Genomic DNA, 20,787 nt, shown 5'->3' on the forward strand with positions numbered 1-20,787 from the left:
GCCCGCCAAGATCCTTTTTGACTTCCTTCCCTCAGCAGGACAGGGGGGAAAAATATGAAAAAAAAAAACCTCACGGGTTGAGATAAGGACAGAGAGATTGCTCACTTATTACCATCATGGGCAAAACAGATTATGCGTGGGGAATGTTAACAAGATTTATTGCCAATGAGTAAGAGTAGGATAGCTAGAACTAAAAGCAAATTAGAAACATCTCCCCTGCACCCCCTTCTTTACAGACTCAACTTCAATTTCAATTCTCTACCTCCCTCTCCCCACCCGCGAGCAGTGCAGGGGAACGGGGACTGGGGGCAGCGGTCAGGGTCAGTCCCTGACGCTTTGTCTCCACGGCTCCTTCAGGGTCCCTCTCTGCCCCTGATCCCCATGGGGTCCCTCCCACGGGATGCCGTCCTTCCCGAACTGAGCCTGCAGGGGCTGCCCACAGGCAGCAGCTCTTCAGGAACTGCTCCCACACAGCTCCGTCCCACGGGGTCCATCCATCCACCAGGAGCAAACTGCTCCAGCACGGGTCCCCCAAGGGTCCTCCAGCAGCTCCCCCCAGGCCCCTTGCTCCTGCGTGGGCTCCTCTCCACGGGCTGCAGCTCCGGCCTGGGGCCTGCTCCTGCGGGGGCTCTCCATGGGCCGCAGCCTCCTCCAGGCCACATCCACCTGCTCCACCGGGGGCTCCTCCACCCATGGGGGGGCTGCAGTGTGGAGATCTGCTCCATGTGGGACCCATGGGCTGCAGGGGGACAGCCTGCTCCACCAGGGGCCTCTCCCTGCACAGCCCACAGGGGAACCGCTGCTGCCTGCCTGGAGCACCTCCTGCCCTCCTGCTGCACTCACCTCAGGGGCTGCAGGGCTGCTTCTCACTTCTCGCTCTCCCAGCTGTTGTTTTGCAGCAGGTTTTTTTTGTTTTGTTTTGTTTTGTTTCGTTTTCCCTTTCTTAGATCTGTTCTCACAGAGGTGCAAACAACATTGTTTATCAGCTCAGCTCTGGGCATCAGCAGTTCCCTTTGGAGCCAGCTGAAACTGGCCCTTATCTAACATGGGGCAGCTGCTGGATTCTTCTCACAGTGGTTCATTTTGAGCTTCCTCTTGTTATGTATTCTGGGGAGCTTCAAGGTGATTACAAGCATACGTCAGACCCACAAAGAAGTCTTCACGACTGAAACTTTTGAAAAGATAAATAGGTCATCTTCTTTTTTATTTTCCTCTAATCCTGAAAATACTGTGATTGTTTGATTATTAAGGAGTCAAAATGTTTGTAAAGATGTCCTTCATGCACCTTCACTGCTAAAATCAATGCTTCTGGAGTAAAAGATATATAAAAATGGCACAGTCACGGATGTTAGAATTGGTTACCATATGATATTAAGCTTCTCTGCTATGCATGTGCAACAAATTTGGAAATAAGTTTTCTGGCAGTTTTTAATGAATAATAATAATAATAATAATAATAATAATAATAATAATAATAATAATAATAATAATAATAATAATAATAATGAGGTACCCCAGGTACCATGACGTGCTAACAACGGCTTCTGCCTGGGACAGCAAATACCACTACTCAGAGATGGAGAAAAGAGCAGTATTCTTCCTTAGCTTCCTTTTTAATGAGGACTTCCTTCAGGACTGTATTATCATCAGGACACTTGAGGGAGCACTGCTCTTTGTAGATGTTTCTGGTGGGCTGAGCACAACAGAGCCCCCATGGACACAAGCCACTGGGGCACATCAGGCCCCTGGTCCTAGCTGCTGAGTAGGTCAAGTGTCTGTCTTATCCAGCCTGGTTTGTGTGAGGTGTATGTATTTGCTAGCAAACTTTAAGCTGGACTACCTGTCATGTAGCAGGGTCCATGTCTGATATGAGGGACCATGCTCACTCCTTGCTCTTTATATCATTTAATAACCTTCACTAGCTGTATCAACCTCAATAAACCCAAGAGGGAAGCAGTTCAAATAGTTTGTTTCTCGGGGTATCAAAGTAATGCAAGCAGATGCAGTCATTGTTGCAGGGTTTTCAATGCACAAAGATTTGGTCTCTCCTCCTGAATTCCATTAATGCTTTCCACAAAAGCTTATTCCTCTGAATCCACCATAGTATGTATAAAGTGACAGAAGTCCTGCCATGTTCCCTGTGATTGTAAAGGTCTGAAGATGGAGAAAAATGTTTTTAGCACAAGGTACTTCTTCCAAGCTCTTCATAGCTCTGAGTTACAGACATCATTGTCAAAAGACAAGGTTTTGCCAGGTGGGTACAGAAGATTGCTCTGTCTATAGAAATCTTTAAAAAAAACATCATTCTTCTCCAGTGAAGCTTTCCAGTTTTCTCTTCTTCAGAGCACAGCTATCTGCATTCAAAACCATTTTGTAGGGATAATCAGAGGTGCATGCTTGCTCAGACAACTCATTCAGTGGGGATTTGAAAATGCAAAGTAATGCAGCATGCTTGATGTTCTTTGGCAAGCTCAGATAAACATGCTTCACTGAAGATATTTCTCATTTGAGCGTGGTCGTCACTGAGGAATTGTCCCGTGGCTTTCTTGTTAAAACTTTTATTCATCCTAGCAAAGAGAGGCAATTTTGGCCAAACACCAAGGATCGTGATCAGCAATACCAAATCTTGTTGGATGCCAGTAACTAGCAATGTAGGCCTGTGGTCAATAATGGGTCCAGTCCTGTATATCATCTTCATTAATGATCTGAAAGATGGGGCAGTGTATCCTTCAACAGGGACTGCTGAACTAGGAGGAAGAGACTGATACATCAGAAGGTCATACTGCCACCCAAAGGGACCTGGACAGGCTGAAGAAATGGGCTTACCGGAAGCTCGTGAAGTTCAACATGAAGAACTGTGAAGTCCTGCTCATGGGAGGAATAACCACAAGTGCATGCTGAAGGCTGGCAAGCTGGAATGCAGTTTGGCGGAAAAGAACCTCGGTGTTTTGGTGGACACCAAATGAAAATGAGCCAGCAATGTGTCCATGCCACAAATAAAGCTATCAGTATCTTGGGCTGCATTAGAGGGAGTGCTGCCAGTGGGTGAATGGAGGTGATCTGTCCCCTCAGTTTAGCAGTGGTGATGCCCAGCACAGTGTACCATGTCCAGTGATGGGCTCCCCAGTACGAGAGAGACATGCAGGTATTGAGGCTGCAGGGGGCTTGTTTAAGCAGGAGGTTTTACCAGGTGACGTCCAGAAGTCCTTCCCAACCTCAGCCGTGCTGTGGTTCTCTGATTAGGTCCATGCCTACATAGAGAAAATAATTTTTAGTGAGAACTAACTGCTTCAGCCACTGAGTGAGAATAACTGAATTGCATCATTGTAATTCCCTCCCGTCTTTCATCACTGGTTGGACATAGACCTCTCAGTCTTCATCACAGAATTCTGGTCACTAAACTTACAAAGCAACTGGTAGAATCTGTGGTATGTCTGTATCACTTAGCTTATGAGGGTGACAAAGAGCAAACATAATGCCAGGCAATATTGTGCAATACGACTCCAAGGATTCATAACTGTTGAAGGAATGCAGAAGTTCAAAATGAGTTAACACTGAATATTTGCTGAGCTGGATAGTGGGAAAAAAATGGACTGTCAGTGGGTTTCACTCATTTTGATGAAAGGGAAAGAGAACAGCAGAATAGTAACATTCAGTTTGGTTCAGTTTGTCTGTATGGCAGGATGATGAGTCTCCAAGGGTTACAGAACTTCACATATATCACAACTGGAGCCATTGCATTTGGGTACTACCAAAAGGTTTCTCTATTTTTTAAGAAATCACTTGCTTTATAATAATAATAATAAAAAAAAAAAAAAAAAAAAAAAAAGGGGGGGGGCGGGGAGAGAGGTTCTTTGCATATCTAGAAAAATGTCACACACAAATATTTTCTTGGTATTCACACATAATAGCAGCCACACCACTTTCAAACTACTTATTACCTGGAGTTTTGACAGTTAATTTTTAGATATTTCAGATCAGATCATCAGATCAGATGGCTATGCACATTTTTCTAGAAAAACAGGGGGGAGGAAGTAAAAAAAAAAAAAAAAAAAAAAAAAAAAGTATTGCTATCTCTTCAACTAATTAATTACATTATAATAATCGTATTCAGCTGCTAATTAGTTCCACAAGAGGAAATGGCTGACATGACAATATGCTTTTAAAATTCATTGAATTTGCAAGATAATAAATGATTATCCTTTTCTCCCTCACTAACAGAAGAGCAATAGGAAGTTAAAACTTATTCTTTGGAAAGGTATAGATTCCTAACTCCAATCTTAAGAGTCTCACAGTGCACTGTATAAGCAAATCCAGATAGGAGCAGTGCATGTCTACAAAGAAGCATCATTTGAGAACTGTCTTTACAGTAGTCAGAAAGGAAAGTGTCTATGACAAACCGGAAAGGATTTGAAGCTAGTTTCAAAGCAGAGGCGACCACTCTAAGATTACATGTCTCATTGAGAAGTTAGAGAAGTTAGTCTAGTGTAAATGCAATGTAGATGTGACTGAGCCATGCGCTTTGACCTACTCCATGGCATATCAACGAAATGACTGAAAAGTCTCACTAGATAATGCCCATTTAAGGACAGAGGAAAGAAAGAATCCACATTTTCCACAGAGGAAAGAAAGAATCAGGCTTTAAAAGGAAGAAATATAATGAAAATAGTGAAATATTTACTAATGCAATCCCTAGTGTAATGGCAATTCCATTGTGTCACAAGTCAAGCAAGCAGGGCAGAAGACCAGCCTGGCTGAACAGGGAACACCTCCTGGAACTAGGGCAGAAAAATAAAACGTATGATCTTTGGAAACAAGGTCAGGCTTCACAGAGAGAGTGCAGTTCATGTTCGCAGGGAGAAAACAAGAAGAAAACAAAGCTCAGCCTGAGCTGACATTGGCCAGTGTGGTGTCAGAAAATAAAAAAGGCTTTCCTTGCTGACTGGAAACTAGCCAATGTTATACTGATCTACAAGAAGGGCACAAGACAAGACCTAGGAAGACCACGGTACCTGGAAAACTTATGGTAAAGATTATTTTGGATATTACTGAAAGGCACTTAAAGAACAAAGCTGTTATCAGGCACAGTCAACATGGGTTCATGAAGGGAAAGTCCTGCCTTAATAAATGGGGGTGGTTGACAGTCACTAGAGGTGTGGGCCAGGGCTCAGTTCTTGGACCAGTTTGTTCAATACTTTCATCAATGATCATTGCAGGAGCTGAATGTATCCTTAGCAATTTTCCTTATGATAATAAACTGGGAGGTGCTGTTGACCCTCTGGAGGTAACAAGGATGAGAGGTCTTACAGAGGGAACTAGATTGATTGGTGCAATGGCATGAAATTCAACAATAGAAAAACTGAATTCTGTACTTGGGATGGAGCAATTCAGGACATATGCAGATTGGAACATAAGTGGCTCAAGAGCAACCCTGCAGAAAGGGACTGAGAGGTGCTGGTCGACAGCAGGCTCGATGTGAGCCAGTAGTGTGCCCTGGCGGCCCAGAGAGCAAACATCATTTTGGAGTGCATTAAATACAGCATAGCCAGCTGTTCAAAAGAGGTGATTTTCCCACTATATTTAGCATTGATGTGGCCTCACCTTGAATATTTTATGGAGTTCTGGGCTCTACAATATGAAAAGGATGCTAAAATACTTGAAAGCATCCAGAGGAGGGCAAAAAAAGCTGCTAAAAGGGCTGTAGGATATGTCCTATAAGGAGAGGCTGAGGACACCCGGGTTGTCTAACTGTGAGACAAGGAGGTCTCAGAGGCAACCTCATTGCTCTCTGCAACTCCCTAAGGAGGGACAATGGAGAGGGAAGTGCTGGTCTCTGTTCTTTGCTCACCAAACACAGAATGCACGGGAACAAAGCTGTGCCAGGGGAAGGTTCAGACTGTAGAGCAGGAAAAAATCTATTTACTGTGAGGTTGGTCAAACTCTGGGACAGGCTTCCTAGCGAAGTGGTTAATGCTCCGCGCCCGTCATTGTTCAAGAGGCATTTCAATAATGCCCTTTAATAGAATGCTTTAGCTTTTGGTTAGCCCTGAAGTAGTCAGGCAGTTGGACATGATAATTTTTGAAGGTCACTTCCAACTGAATTATTCTGTTCTGTTCTGTTCTGTTCTACCTACCTTCTGTTGCAGTTCCTCACTGGTGGGGCAGCACGAGAAGAAGAAAAGTCCTTGACTCAGTGTAAGCACTGCTCTGCAACAACTAAAAATATCAGTAAGTCACCACAACTGTTTTCATCAAAAATCCAAAACGCAGAATCATGCAAGCCTCTGTCAAGAAAATTAACTCTATCCCAGCCAAAACCATGACAAAATTCAAAATTATTCAAAATTATTCAAAATTATTTAAAAGTTTTTGTTGAAGGGCTCTTGGACTGCTCACTATTTATGGAGTAAGATGATTGACTTATTTGCACACAGATGTTAGTTTCTTCCAAATTTGGCTTAAGTCAGACTTTCTTCCAGATTTGGCCAGCACTGCAGTTAGTGGTGTCTGTGTATGCATTGCTCAAAGTAGCCCTTGGCTATTTGCCTTCTGTCTTCCCCAAATCCAGGATACCAGCCAACACGACCGGACACATCCATCATGCCTACAATTGATGGTTATCTGTTTAGGCTAGATGTTCTGCTCAAGCTGGGGGAAGTACACCATCACACAAGCTTTAACTACATTTTTAGAGGAAAGATACTATAAAAGTACTCTCCACCTCTGAACTGCTGAAAATACTCTGTTTATAAAACTATAAATAATTTTGTGAACTTTCTCAGGAATAATGAAGCAACAGTTTCTTTCTCTCCAGCAGATGTGATTTTTTAAAAAGGCTTTATGTAGAAGACTCAGAGAACTTAACAACAAACCCTGATATCTGAAGTCTTTGTTTACAGAGTGATCTCTACTTTGATTCCAATTTATCTGGTGACCAAATCTCTACTATTATTAAGAAATGCCAACCTCTTATTCTCTCTAATGCTTTGTTGTCTGACTTAAGTGAGACACTGACACTTCCAAGCACCTTGCATCTTCCATGACAGTCTTTTCTGCATTGCTTCATGCTTCCATCCATCTGGTCCACATACTGTTCTGTGTTGGTGAGTTGGGTGTTTTTCAGACACATGGAGTGTCCTCAGAAAGAATGCAATCTCCATCATCAGTGAACTTACAATTAGTGTAACTAACACAAGGGCCACATGGGCCTTGACATTAGAAAAATACAATATTGAACTCCATGGACAGCTTTCTATGTTTGCTTAAATTTAACATTAATTCTAATATCAGTGATCGAATGTGACACAGTTGTTAACCTTACCAGACAAAATCTCAGCATGCTATGAAATTAATATATTTTCTGACTGACTGTTATTCAAATGTCTTTTCTAGCTTGGCTGGAGCTTATAAGCAATAATTAATTGATTCCCTGACCAATCAATTTGTTCTAATTGAAGGAGAAAATTAAGTTCAAGCATGATTAGTCATGTATACCATCTGACTTAGCACAGTTATATAAAGGGAGGTTGTTATCCGTAAAAAGTTCAAATGATAGTCATGGCAAAGAAAAAGAAAAGTATTCTAGAATTAATTTATGGAATGCAAGAGAGGGTGGCATTTTAGCCAACAGAACCAGTTGTTAGTAGAAACCTGGTCATGGAGGATAATAGAGTACAGAAGAGATTGAGAAGACATGTTAGGCTGAAGAAGAGATTAATTTCAAGAACTTTAGGTGAAAAGAGAAAAGGGAACAGAAAATCATAGCAACAACATGTTAGGCTGAAGAAGAAATTAATTTCGAGAACTTTAGGTGAAAAGAGAAAAGGGAACAGAAAATCATAGCAACTCTGTCACCTCCCCTCCCACCAAAAAGACCATGAAGGAATCATGTGATAGAGGATGATGCCTTTAAAAGAAAATTATCATGCCCAGTATTTACAGAAACATCAAAACTAAACTATGTAGCAGCATGTAGGTATATTCCCTTAAAAATGTGCACATAAACCTGGTTGCAGTATCCTTTAACCACTACCAAAAGAAAGACAACAAAGGAAGATATGAAGTGCAACCTCTTTTTATATTTATCATTCCTGCAGAATGCATTTCAAAATGTGATCATGCTGTTTGAATACATTTTTCCAACAGCGAGGTGGACTCTAAAAGGTTATGGTAAATCACACCTCTCATGTCATAGAAGTGTCAAAGTAGAGAAATAAAAGACATGTAAACTGTGAACCTAATAAGAGACTTAGCAGTTAATGGGATTTGTCAGTTTCAGGAAAATTTTGGCCGGATTTCCAGTGGTACTGCAGATGTCTATTACTCTGTGGTTGGTAATGGGGAAGTCAGATTTGCCTACAGAATCTAGGAAAAAATGAAAAGGTATACAAATAGCATCACTCTGAATTACTGAAATCAGACCTCACTGGGGCAGAGATACATGATTCCCTCGCAATATTGGCTTGGCTCATGAGCCAGTTTCAGGGAAAAAGAATAGCTGCTCCAACTGAAGCTCCCACAAACCCAGTATCAGATAAGTGCAACTTAAGTTGCACCTCCTAGTCAAAACTTAATACAGATTCACCAAAATATACTTTGGAGGTCCGTAGAGTTCTTCATGAATTTCAAAAATTTTGTTTCAGCTTTGCTTACTGAAACAAAAAATAAACACAAGTTTTATTAATCTTTCCTTATACTGAGAACATCAAGCATCTTTGTCTGAAAGTTTTTATTGCCTTCCCTGAACACAAACAAAAGTAAATGTGAAAAAAAAACTCCTTATATTGTGTTATGTCATTCCATTGATCTTCACTTAACTCATCAGAATCATAACAGAGCTCACTGTTGCAATGTTTGAGCTTATTTTTGAATCAAACTATTATAAACTATTTTAGAAATGTGGAGTAAAAAGTATGGGTTAGTGTTTGTAGATCACCCTGTGCTAGTTCAGTTTGTTTCAGCTGTGGAAAACTGGTACCTGTGAATATACATGTAGCATTTATATGTTCAATAAGGTCTGTAGAAATGTTAACCAAAACTCACTGCCTTCTACAGCTTTTTCCTTACCATAATAATAATAATAATAATAATAATAATAAATATTTTTATTTCTACAGAGCAAATTTAATTCAAGTGCAGATGTAGTTGAAATTGCTTCAGCACACTTATAAATACAGTTTATTCAATTTCTTAGCCACTTCAGCCTAATTTCAACATTCTTTATTTCTGTATAAAATTTAGCCTGCAGCTTTTCAATGGGCAAGATTCAATCAAAAGTGAAGGAACCCTATATCTTTTTGACAGAATATTATGTATGCTTTTCAGTTTTGCAATTGCTCCCTCTGCTCCTTTGTAAACCCATTTTAAAAAGTCACATGGAAGGGTGTCAAGGAAGGGGCCAGCAGCTCCACAAAAGGTGAACCTCGAGCTTCTGTATGGCTGGTGTTAGCAGTGAGCTGACCAACAAAGAGCCAGGAAGCACAGCAGCAATGCCAGGACCAGATCAGGCCAGAAAGTGACCAGGACCACAGTGACACAGTCGAGTGGCAAGGCAGTTAAAGGTCAAGCCGGGCAGCCTAGCCAGTGGGTCTGGGTCGAGGTGAGTACTGGGTGGCCACATCTACTGACATAACTGTGAAGAAGCACAGCAGGGATCAGCACTAAAGCCTCATCCTAAGAGCAGCTCCTGGGGAGAGGAGGGCCAGCTCCTAAGAGCATAAAAATAAAATTAGGAAAGAAAGTTCACTTTCTTTTTACTTTTTTTTTTTTTTTATGTAGATGAAATTATATTCTTAATTGCAATCCTAATGAAAAAGTAACTTTTGTATCCATTTTCTCAAAAAAAAACTTGTTTTGTTTTGTTTTGTTTTGTTTTCATAGAATCATAGAATCATAGAATATCCTGAGTTGGAAGGGACCCTTAAGGATCATCAAGTCCAACTCTTGACACTGCACAGGTCTACCCAAAAGTTCAGACCATGTGCCTAAGTTCACAGTCCAATCTCTTCTTAAATTCAGACAGGCTCGGTGCAGTGACCACTTCCCTGGGGAGCCTGTTCCAGTGTGCAACCACCCTCTCTGTGAAGAACCCCCTCCTGACGTCCAGCCTAAATTTCCCCTGCCTCAGCTTAACCCCGTTCCCGCGGGTCCTGTCACTAGTGTTAATGGAGAAAAGGTCTCCTGCCTCTTGACAACCCCTTACGAGGAAGTTGTAGACTGTGATGAGGTCCCCCCTCAGCCTCCTCTTCTCCAGGCTGAACAGGCCCAGTGACCTCAGCCGTTCCTCGTACGTCTTCCCCTCAAGGCCTTTCACCATCTTTGTAGCCCTCCTCTGGACACTTTCCAACAGTTTCATGTCCTTTTTATACTGTGGTGCCCAGAACTGCACACAGTACTCGAGGTGAGGCCGCACCAGCGCAGAGTAGAGCGGGACAATCACCTCCCTTGACCTACTAGCGATGCCGTGCTTGATGCACCCTAGGACACGATTGGCCCTCCTGGCTGCCAGGGCACATTGCTGGCTCTTTTGTTCTGTTTTGCTTTAATAAGCATATTTCAGGAGAAAAAAAGTAATCTTCTCAGTCCTAGCTTCCTGGGTTAAATTACCGCAACATGAAAGAAGGTATAATAATCTTTGTAGATGTTTGCAAAATCAGATTAATGTTACAGAGATCCAGCTAATCTCATTTCTAATAGGAGCCAATAACTGATGCTCATGGAAGGATTTCATTACAAGGAAGGAGTGGAAGTGACGTTTCCAGTTTGAGGGTTGGAGTCCTAAGGAACTTGGCTAGCCAAACCCTTATATATTTATTTCAAGAATTTGTATGCATCATCCTTTCTGAGTTGTCACTGTAATTCTATTCCTCCTACCAAACAGTTATCAATAATAAAGGTGTTTGCAGAGAGCAGAGCCATAGTACAACTTGGAATCTCTGCCAACTGTATTATTTCCACTCTTGTCTCTGAAAGAATAAAGAAATAGTTTCTGACTTAGAAACACTGCAATGCTTCATATTTTGCAAACATGTCTCAAGGAGAAGGGAAATATGCAAATTAATTTTTATCTCTACAGTTGAAATTATTTTTTTTTCAATTAGTAAAAGTTGCCAGCTAAGGATCCTACTCATTAACAAAAACTCCCTAAAATGTGATATTCACTATGCTGAACTATCTTTCTAATTTGCTTCCATATGTTGTGAAGAATGTGTTGCCGAATTAATAACAACAAAGATTTAGCTAATTGCTTGCAATTGATTTCCACCCTAATAAATGCTTCTGTACTCTAGTGATTTGTAGTAAAAATAATTTCTGCCATTTGCTTTTCTTCCTGTGGTCTGTGTATAAATCTGTGATTGTACTTTCATCAGAACTTCAGACACATTTTGTGCTGAGTTTTCAAAAAGAAAATGTCTTTTCTGATGCAAGTACAAGATCCCCATCTGACAGCAATTGTTATTGTCAAATAGTCTTCTCCAAGCAGCCAAAAGAGAAGACTCTTGCCCTGAATACAAAGTAGCAAGTAAACGTTTTGCGAACCTATTTTTGTATTTCCAGGAAAATGGTTTAAAGGATAACATGAGAATTGTAAGACTGTTAAGGAAAATAAGCATTTCATTCGTTTAAAATTAAGAACAAGGGAAAATAATATAGGAACCATAGAATGCTATGAGAAAATACCTTGTTAAATCTCCGTTATCTTGACTGGGAGCCATTTGCTGTTTGTGCACAGCAATGTGGAAAAGCATGCTATTTCTGACAATGACAACACTTCCCACAGTGCTTCCGAGTTGCTTATTTTGATTCAACAGGCTGTCAGTCAAACCTGTTATAATCTTAGATCCTGTTTTTAGCTCTCTGTGGAATTGTAGTTGCTCAGTATTGTAGAGATCAGGTACTATGGAAAGATATAGTGGTATAAAAATCATGAAGTTCCAACACTACTGAATTCAGCTTTCAACCTCTGAGTAGTCAAATAAGAAATCATTACTATGTAGAATATGCACGTTCAATTTTGATTCCTTATCTTATTCAATTTGAAGGGTGTTCACACTCCAAAAAATGTTAAAGTTTTAGTTGTACGACCCTGATCTATCAGGTGTTTACTCTTTTCATCATCTGCATTTTCCCATCTATGAAGAAATGTGAATGCAGAGTTGATGGTCTCGTGAATGATAACACTGAATGAAACTTACCATGAATTTCAGTTACTTTTCTGTCTCCCTATACTAAATTCTTCCAAAATAAAGGTGATCTTTAGCTTTCACATTTTAAAGTCTTCCAAATTGCATGGCTAATGGCTATTTCTGCTTTTACATGAGTAGCTTATTTTGCCCAATTAATATTACTGTTAACAGCCAAATGTACATTCCCTAAATGTACACCTGTTTCATTTTACACCTAATCATAGCAAACTAGACAAGCTACCAAAACAAATAAATAAACAAAATGTTGATAAGAGACAGGACCAGCATCTTATGAAGAAATAAAATCTTGTCAGTAATTAATATCCTTACACTAAACTAATGTCCTTACACTAAACACTCACTACTTCTACATGTTCATAAAGCTACTACATTCTTTTCAATGCTCTCCCTCCTTCACTGCCCAAGATATTCAACATCCTTGTACCCTTTCTATACAAGTCCTGGTCCTATTGTTGTCAGTAAGCCTTCACTACCACCACCACAACAACAACAAAAGTCTGTAATGAAATTTCTTGTAAATGTCCACATTACATTTAGACAGCTTCTACCAATTTGTTTCTTTGCTTGATAGCTCTTCTTTCTTTCAGCAGCATGCCATTTTCTTGTTAACACCTTCTTTATCACAACAACCAGTAAAATATAGACCATTATCTTAGCTTTCTCTTTCCACATCCTTTGAAGCACTCACTCAAGTCTTTATCATATAGGTAGGTGAAGGAGAGAGCTTGGGGTGGGAGGAGAGAGGAGTTCTGTAAAATTTGTTTTGATCTGTTCCATTTTGCAACAAAACTCCACAGAGAGTAGAATAAAATAACATCCAGATTTTACTAATATATGTATTTCATTATGAGTAATACACTTTGGCATGCGATGATGTTTTGACTGATAAACTTTTCAGTGATGTTATCGGACCTTCCCATATTTAGTCCTAGACAATAAAGCAGATGGTTTCTAGCATGACAGATCTGATGGATGCCACTGATAGATTCCTCGGTGTGGACAACAAACATGACTGTTATCTCCATTTCAAGATGAAACAGTTTAACAGTTCATAGCCACTAAAGTTCATCAAATTTATATGCAAAGCTAAACATGGCCATAGAGGCATGTGGGCAGGAAATAGACATTCTGTTGATTAAAACAGGCAACAAAAACCTGGAAAGACAGAAATTCAGTCTTGTGCCTATTTTGGTAGTTTGTCTCTGCAAAAACTTGCAAAAGCAGAGATTCTTTTTCTATGTTACATGGCAACAAGTATCAGATACCCCATTTCTTTAGCAACTTGGAAGAAAATGAACAAAAGGCAATATATATATCCACAGATAGAGGTACATTATTATTTTTCAAGTGCTGTGCAGTGATCTCAGGGAGATGCTTTCTTATGTTGAATGATGCATTCTTTACACAGATGAGCAATTACTAGAATACTATAGAAACATCACCATCTTAAAAGCACTCTAAAATCTGTGCAAGAATTAGAGGTTTTTGGGTTTTGTACCTTTTTTCTTTCTTTCCCCCAAAAAGGTCAGGTTTGAAGACATAAAACTGTGATCTAGCCCATCATTAAAAATAAATAAATAAATAAATAAATACAGAAAGAACAGAAAAGAATATCCCAAATTGGAAAAGACTCATGAGGATCACCTAATCCAACTCCTATAGGACTTTAGGACTACCTAAAGATTATGCCATATATCTAAGAGCATTGTCCAAATGCTTCCTGAACTCCAATAGGCTTGATGCCATGACCACTGCCCTGGGGAGCCTGCTCCAGTGCCTTCTCAGAGAATGTTTTTCTAACATCCAATCTGAACCTCTCCTGATGCAACTTCAAGCCATTCCCTTGAGTCCTATCAGTGCCTTCCCCTCTACCCCCCCTTGAAAGGATATTGTAGACCGCATGAATGAGGCCTCTGCACAGCCTCCTCTTCTCTAGGCTGAACAAACCAAGGGACCTCAACCACTCCTCATATGTCTTCCCCTCCAGACCTTTCACCATCTTCATAGCCCTTCTTTGGACACTCTCGAATAATTTTATATCCTTCTTATATTGTGGTGCCCAAAATTGCACACAGTACTCAAGGTGAGGTTACACTACCACAGAACAGAGCAGCACAATCCATTCCCTTGACCAGCTAGCCATACAGTGATTGATGCACCCCAGAATGCAGGTGGCTGCCAGAGCACACTGATGATTCATCCTGCCATTGACCGAAAGCCACAGATCCCTGTCCAAAGAGCTGCCTTCCAGCCTCTCATCCCCTGATCTGTATGTACAGCCAGGGTTACTCCAGCCCAGGTACAGAATCCCACATTCGGTCTTGTTAAATTTCATGCAGTTGGTGATTGCTTAGCCCTCTAATTTGTCAAGGTCTCTATGTGAGGCCTCTCTACCCTAGAGGGAGTCAACAGATACTCCTAATTCAGTGTTGTCTGCAAACTTGTTTAGTATTCATTCAAGTACAGCATTCAAATCATTTATAAAAGCATTGAAGAGAACAGGCCCTAAAATCAAGCCCTGCAGAACCCCACTAGTGACTGGCTGCCAGCCTGATGTAACCCCATTTACTATTACCCTTTCAGCCCAATTCATAAACCAATCATTCACCTGTTATATTCTGTACTTATCTAGCTGTATGCTGAACATTTTGTCCAGAAGGATACTGTGAAAAACAGTATAAAATGCTTTGCTAAAATCTAAAAAGTCACATCTACTGGCTTTCCTTGGTCAACTAGAGAGAAGCCCGTTCGCTTTTCTCATAAAACAAAATTAAATTAGTTAAACAGGACTTTCCATTCATGAACTTACTTTGACTATGACCAATGACTGCTTTGTCTTCCAAGTATTTCTCAGTAACTCACAGAAAAATCTTCTCCATAATTTTACCAGGCACTGAAGTGAAACTGGCAGGCCTGTTATTACTGGTGTTTCTTTTCTTAGCGTTCCGGAGGAAATGGGACAAGACTTGCTAGCTTCCAATCAACTGGGACCTCTCCAGATTCCCAAGACTATTGAAAATAATTAAGAGAGGTCTTGGTATAAAAACAGCCAACTCTTTCACTACTCTGAGATGAATCCCATGAGGTCCTGTAGAGTTTTGTGCATCCAGCTAGAGCAGCAAAACTCTCACAAGAATTAAAGTAATGAGGTTCTTTGTTAAGGTACTTTAACAAGAGAAAAGAGAATGAGCTATTGATCAAACATTTCTAAATTATGCTAGAAAGCTTTTTTTTTTTTTTTTTTTTTTTTTCCACATATTGAGTTGTGGTCAGATTGATTGACAATGTTATACAGAAGCCAAAACATGATTCTTTTTCTACATTCTTTTCTGACTCATTGAAGCCTTTGTATGCTGGGAAGCATATGGACTTGCACTTTTGCAATCATTCATTTCTGTAACTGAGAGATTATTGAACATACAAATCTGGACAGGTTATATAAAGAAATACAAAAAAGGATTCGCCTCTAGTAACTGCACGATACAAGGTGTGAAGTATGTCTTAATATATTATCATTTACAATATTCTCAACTATTCATTTCATATTTTGAAGCTGTTCAGATGGAAGTAGAACATTTCCAAATGGATATCATTAATTCCTATTTTGTCAGGTTTTTGTTTGGGCTGCACGTTCTAAACCTTCAACTCCTTTAACTCCCCTCATCACCCCCATATGCTTACCTACCATTGCACTTAGTTTTTAACTGTACTAGAAAGCACCTTCTTCCTTCCAAAAAATAAGTTTAGACCATCCTGCAACAGATTGCAGATTTAAGTCTTTGCTCGAAACAGAGGGCCTACATGCCGACTTAAAGAACCAAATGCCATGTGACTATCAATATATTACAAATGTATATGCTTTAAATTTAGAAATGCATCTAGTTACACAGTTAAAGCCAGGCTGTACAAAAGGAAGGAATCAGCCTCCAGGGGTTTTCACATGGGAGGACAAGTTTTACTTCTTTCAAAAATAGCTTTTTTTTCTGCACTCTGGTGGGTTAAAAAAGAAAAATATCCGACATAAGTTCGCTGCTGTTTTTCTTGTTTGTTTGCTTGTTTTTTAAATAATTCCTTCCATGTCCAATAGCAACTATTTTTCAAATGAGATCTAATAATTCTTAAAATGCAGATCATCTCTAAAAATTTGAATTCTATAATAAACATGAAGAAGAAAAAAATAATTATGAGCTTGAAGTCATTAATAAGAATAACAGCTTTGGGACCATAATACTTTTTATATCTTTTAAGGGGAAAATTGCAGTAATTATCTGGGTCCAGGAGGTCTCTACACAGTAACTTTGTTTATCTAGGTCAATGGTGCTTGTCTGACATCCCATTTGTGAGCCATTTACTGCTACATTCATTATGGTATATGACACAGCTGAGAATGTTTAAAGATTTGTTATTCAGGAAGAAGAAGACATAATTGAAGCTGGTGGTTAAGACAAAATACCACTAGTTCCATTAGTGGCCAGTGAATATGATGTACTTCAGTTCCAGCACATCTGAAATTTTAGTTTAGAGCCACATAGATGATGGACAGGTAGAAGGATCTGACATATGAGGAGAGACTGAGATATCTGGGACTATGCAGACCAGGTACAATGAACACAAAGTGAAATATGAGGAATTCCATTTAAACATAAGAATTTATTTATTTATTTATTTACAAGGTGGTTAAACTTTAGAACAGGTTGTTCGGAAAGGTTGTGGAGTCTCCATCCCTAAAGACATTAAAACCTGACTGGAGCTGGTCCTGGACAACCTGCTGTAGCAGTTTGAGCAACGGGCCTGACAGTACCAACCATGCAGTGATTTCATGAAAATTATTTCATTTCCAGGTATTGCCAAGGTAACAGAAGGAAAAGAAAAGGAAGAAAAGAAAGAAAAACGAAAGAGGAAAGAAGGGTATTTGGGATTTGTTTATTTTATTGTTTTTGCTGGTGGTGGTTTGGTTTGGTTTGGTTTGGTTTGGTTTGGTTTGGTTTGGTTTTGTTTTGTTTTGTTTTGTTTTGTTTTGTTTTAAAGAGGAAAACTAACACAGAACACAGTGGTCACTGAAATTTGAAAACATATTTGTATGACTATCCCACCACAGAAGGACAGGCTCTATTCCTACTTTGTAGACCTCTTTTATTAGTTCTGTATTCAATCCTACAATGTGTGCTTAGAGTGAAAACTAAGAAACGAGAGGGAATAATGATGTGACTCTTCCCTTAAGCCTTTCCCACAGGTTCAGGAGTGATCTGTAAGGAACTTGAGACCAGAGGTATCTTTTCTGCATTGGAATGTTTGAATGTTCATACTTCTAGCTTCTTCAAGAAATGGATGATTCTACTTAGAAGATCATGGTTATGTTTGTTCCCCAAGCGTGGGAATGCTAAGTGCATGAGAAAACATCACTGGATTCAAAGCCCTTTCCCAGGCTTATGTCCAAGTTCTGTTAACAGCTAGCCAGGACCTGACACCTGTAGGTTTTATCTGTCACATTTCCGTATGAAACATTTCAGTCAGAAATTTGTGCAGCAAAAAGAAAGTGAGAATTATTTGATCTCACAGAATTTTCATAAAATCATAGAATAATAGTTTGATAGAATGGTTTGAGTTTGAAAGGACCTTAAAGTTCAGCTATTTCCAATCCCCTTGAAAGTGACAGGTACACCTCCCACTACATAATGTTAATCAAGGTCCCATCAAACCTGACCTTGATCCCTTCTGGGGATGGAGCATCCACAAGTTCTCTGGGAAACCTGCTCCAGCATCTAACACCAAGGAGAAGAATAGAGTGAGAATCACCTCTCTGACCCGCTGGCCACGCTGGCCATGCATTCTTCTGATGCAGCTCAGGATATAGTTGGCTTTCTGGGTTGCAAGTGTGCATCACCAGCTCATGTTAAGCTTCTCATATGCTGGTACTGAAAAGTCCCTCTCTACAGGGTTGCTTTCAATTCATCTGTTTTCTGTGTGTTTGGGATAGCACACCCCCAGGTGCAGGCCCTTGCTGAACTTCTTAATGTTTTCATGGATCCACTTCTCAAGCCTGTTCATTGTTCTTTGGAGGGCATCCCTTCCTGCAAAAATGTCAACTGCACCTCTCAGCTTGGTGTCACCTGCACACTTGCTGAGCGTACACTCAATCCCACTTTTTATGTTACCAGTGAAAATATTAAACAGTGTGGACCCTGAGGGATACCACTCATCTCTAATGTCTACCCAAGCATTGAATTTTTTACCACGACTCTTTGGATGCAGCCATCCAGCCAATTCCTTACCCATCCAACAGTCCATCCATCCATCAAATCCAAGTCTCTTCAATTTAGACACAAGGATACTGTGTGGGACTGTACTAAAGACTTTATACTAGTCTAGGTAGATGACATCTGTTGCTTTTCCCTTTTCTACCAATGCCATGACACAGTCATGGAAGGACACCAAATTAGTTAGGCATGCTTAGGCCTTTGTGAAGCCATACTGGTCCTCAGTCACCTCCAAGTCTTCCATATGCCTTAATATGATTTTCAGGAGGATCTGGTGCATGATCTTACCAGGCACAGCAGTGAGGCTGACTGGTATGTAGGTCCCATGTTCTTCCTTTTATCCTTTTTAAAATGAGTGTTATATTTCCCCTTTTCCAGTCAGTGGGAACCTCACCTGACCACCATGACTTTGTAAATCTGATGGATGGCAGCTTAGCTACTTCATATGTCAGTGACTTAGCAATTTCATCTGCCAGTGGCTTAGCAGTTTTATCTACTATACATTTCATCCGCCAGAGTCTTATAAACATCAGCCCTATCATATGTTTACAACAGAGGACTTCGTAATCCTAACTATTATAATGAGCACTGAACAGGGAATTCAGTATATCTGGGCTGATTCTCAGCTTATAATTACTGAACAAAACAAGTAGTTTTCATTTCCCTGAAGGCTTTTTATTAACCTAATTACAAAAACTGTCTGTTTAGCTTTTCCAGCTGCAGAAGAAACAAAGCTCTCAAATAGTGTGAGGCTGGTGTTCTCCAACTCCCTTCAGGTCCAAAAAAGACCTACTTACTCTCTGAGAAAGTCTGTGCTAGTCTGAAGATGCCGTTTCAGTTTATTTGGCTGGATCCAAACATGGACTGAATTTAATAGTATGTGGGTGTATATAGAGGCAAGGCACTGACATAGACTTTGCCTGCAGTCATAGGCAAATAGTTGAGCCTGGCAAGGTGTCAGGCTGCTTATTCCCAGCTTGTTGCTCTATCCCTACCCTATGGCCCCCTCCTGCTAATTACTGTATTATGATTGTAACAGCTCTTAGAGTATTAGAGCCCTTAAAGCAATTTGTTTCCTGAGCCAAGCTCTGTCTCAAAATGGATTCACACTGGAAAGAGTATCCTTATAAATCCTTATATCCTTATAGAGTTTCCTACACTGCTTGGGAAGTTAAAACTGTAATTAACTTTGGTAATTAGACTTAGAATATTGCAAGAACTCTTCTCCCAGTATGACATTTACCATGAAGTTAGCCATCTTCTCTCTGGAGCCACATAGCAATTCTTACGTGAGCAAATTAACACACTGACCACATTGAGATGCACTGTATATAGTCTTCAAAATGAAGCCCCCAACCACTGCAGTCCCAAGGATTCCTGAACATCAGGTTTAAATAATGGCAAACACTGCGTTTGAAATTTTGATATGAATGTTAATGAGTTGAGGGCCTGGTTCAGTCCTCAATGGACTAATGGGCTTGGAAGGGAGACAGAAGCTGGCACTAAAGCTATTGACTTTACTAAGTGCAGACATACCCTATTGACACTCTGCATGTTTCTAAGAGAGAAGATTTTGACACAAGGTGTTTTTATAGCGTCATTCCACCACCCCACTGGTTTCCATGTGAACTGCTCAATGCAAACCCCTCTCTGCAGCTATAAAGAAACTCAGACAGCCCTCGGCAGAAGCCGAACTCAGATGGCACCTTGGTGCCAATCCTATTTTCATCCTGGAACACAGGAGAGGCAAAAAAAAAAAAAAAAAAAAAAAAAAAAAAAAAAAAAGCCAATGCAGAGGAATTTGGTAAATTTATGAGGAACATGCAAATAGGTCTGCTCATAATTAAGTTTTTCAGACTTTCAAAGCACTTGAAGAGCCCATTCTTGATTGTGGCCAAGTCTGCCCAGGATGCAGGCAACCTGAAGTAAGGGCTATGACTAATCGGAGGGCATTCTTTCACTAGAGAAAATGGGGAAGGGCAGGGAAACAGGCAGAAAAAAACTGTTTTCTTTCAACTGTTTTCTTTTTGTGAAAATATTGTTGTGAAACCTTTATGCTTTGCCACAGTTTCTAAAACAGACAGCTTTAAACATGTCACAGCCCAGCTAGAACAAAAATTTCCAGCACAGTATGAAGCAATCATAACCCAGATCACCTCCACACTTCATATATCTGACATCACTTCTTGTGTGTTTGAACTTTTTTCTTCTTTTTCCAGAATTGTGTGCATATAAGTGTATATATTTATATAGTATATATGTGTGTGTGTAAATATATATATATATTTCCCCCTGGAATCAAGCTCTCATAGTCAACAGGAAAC

The sequence above is a fragment of the Aythya ferina genome (genome assembly GCF_964211825.1).
Source record: "Aythya ferina genome assembly, chromosome: Z".
Classification (NCBI taxonomy): Eukaryota; Metazoa; Chordata; class Aves; order Anseriformes; family Anatidae; genus Aythya; species Aythya ferina.